This window comes from Ambystoma mexicanum, chromosome 6p (assembly GCF_040938575.1).
Source record: "Ambystoma mexicanum isolate Mex_15411 chromosome 6p, UKY_AmexF1_1, whole genome shotgun sequence".
Lineage (NCBI taxonomy): Eukaryota > Metazoa > Chordata > Amphibia > Caudata > Ambystomatidae > Ambystoma > Ambystoma mexicanum.
In genome coordinates this window covers 232,093,778-232,095,905 of record NC_090935.1, presented here as the reverse complement: position 1 = coordinate 232,095,905, position 2,128 = coordinate 232,093,778, and positions in this window count along the sequence as shown.

Genomic DNA, 2,128 nt, shown 5'->3' with positions numbered 1-2,128 from the left:
CTCCTCCCTTTACATTGCACATCACACACAGCAAAGCGTTACACAACACATCTCCCCTCTTCCGACAACAGCGCAAGACATTACACAACACATCTCCACACACACCAACATCCATTCACACCGACTTGCATCATCAGGGCTAGCACACAACACGTGCTCTGACACTCTACCACTCACCTCATACCTGATGCACTGGCCAGGCTCACCAGGACCAACAACCAATGTCACTGTCACACATCAGACCCTGATGAGGGTGGAAAGAGTCATAGAAGCGCACACAGTAAAGCTAAACACAGCCACACCGCATGTGCACAGAGAAAAAATCAAATTATTTGTGGTAAATAAACCACAAAGTCAGGGTAGTGTTTGACCATGCAATGCCTAATACCACAGACATGCCCATACCAAAGTCGGGGGCGCTACAACCCGTACACACATAGCCCTACACCTACTGGGGGCGCTACCACCCAGATACCAAACTAATCACCTTGCATGACTAACTGCAGTCACACCCCGACAATTGGTGGTGCTACCACCTCACACAGCCATACGTGGAATAACCATGCATAACCTATTATAGTCACGCCCCGACGGAACTCGTGGCGCTACCACCAGAAACACACGTACACTGTTTAACCATGCGCGACTCATCACAATCACGCCCACACCAAAATGGAGGCGCTACCCCCAGACACCATACCCTTGTGGCATACCCATCCATATCCATGCTGAATGTTAGGCTGAAGCCGCTACCCTCAGCAACCACATTGAGAGGTAAGACATGCTGACCTGGCACTCACACCATCAGCAACCATACTTATAAATTTCATATAGGCTTCACCCAAAACCAAAAACATGGGAGGCGCTACCCCCTCAATCACCAGAAAACCATATCAACACCCAGACAAGGGATACTTGAAGGCGCTACCCCCAAAATGACTAAACTGCCCGGATGCATACAGATCTTCCATACCCTACTCCATACATCACATATTACACAATATGTAGTTCACATTACAATATTTTCAGTATTAGTTTGGATGCATTTCTTAAAAGACACTATGGGCCTCATTACGACCGAGGCGGTAAGTTACCGCCTGGGCCGTGACTTTACCACCATGGCGTAAACTACGTTTACGCCATGGTGGTAGGCGGACTTACGGCCCCATTCCGAGGTCGGCGGGGCAGTAAGTCCCCAATCCCCATTTACCCTTCCCCATTCCCATTTTTGCCCCATAGGGCATAATGGGAGTGGGGAAGGCGTTAATTACGCCACCGTAAATTACGGTGGCGTAATTAACAACATGGTCCCTTAGCGCCATGGATTTTAACACCTGCTAAAAGCAGGTGTTAAATCCGCCATGGCGCTAAGGGACCTCGTACTCAGGCGGTAAGGGTCGGCGCTGTTTACGGCGCCGTAAACCCCTTACCGCTTGAGTTGTAATGGGGGCCTATATATGTCACGAAACCCAAACCAAATCCATTCCTAAAAGCCCATGTCGCTATTTAGCGACCTAAATGCTGAAAATCCTTAAAAAGATACATCTTGTCTCTAAAACATTATATGTCATGAACCCGACCCAAATCCAATCCTAAAAGTCCATGTTGTCAAATAAAAGTACATGTTGTTATGGGACAACGTAAATGCTGAAAATTCTCAAAGAAGTCAAAAACTAAACATTCAGGAAAACCTCGACTTCCATACTAGTTTTGGACCATACCATACACTTTACTCCATACTAAAAGTCCATGTCGCTTGCTGCGACCCTAAACTGAAAATCCTCAAGAGTGTTAAATCTAAAACACACTCATCACATCCAAACCATACCCATCCATCCTTAAAAACAAAACACCAGATACCAGCCTGCAATCCATCTATGTGCCGCAAAGTAAATGAAACACAGATAAGCACATAAGCAAAATACAAACTAGGATGCTCCACATAGTACATTTTCCTTCAATCCATAGAGCAAGCAACTTCAACCATTTTACCCAAATCCATAGCTCCATAGCTTAAAGCATACGTAGTTTTACCCAAATCCAGGCTGCATGGATCTGTCCCACGCCGTACCATGCCCTGTGTTTTATCCAAATCAGGTTCCATGGATCTGTCCCATGCCATACCATG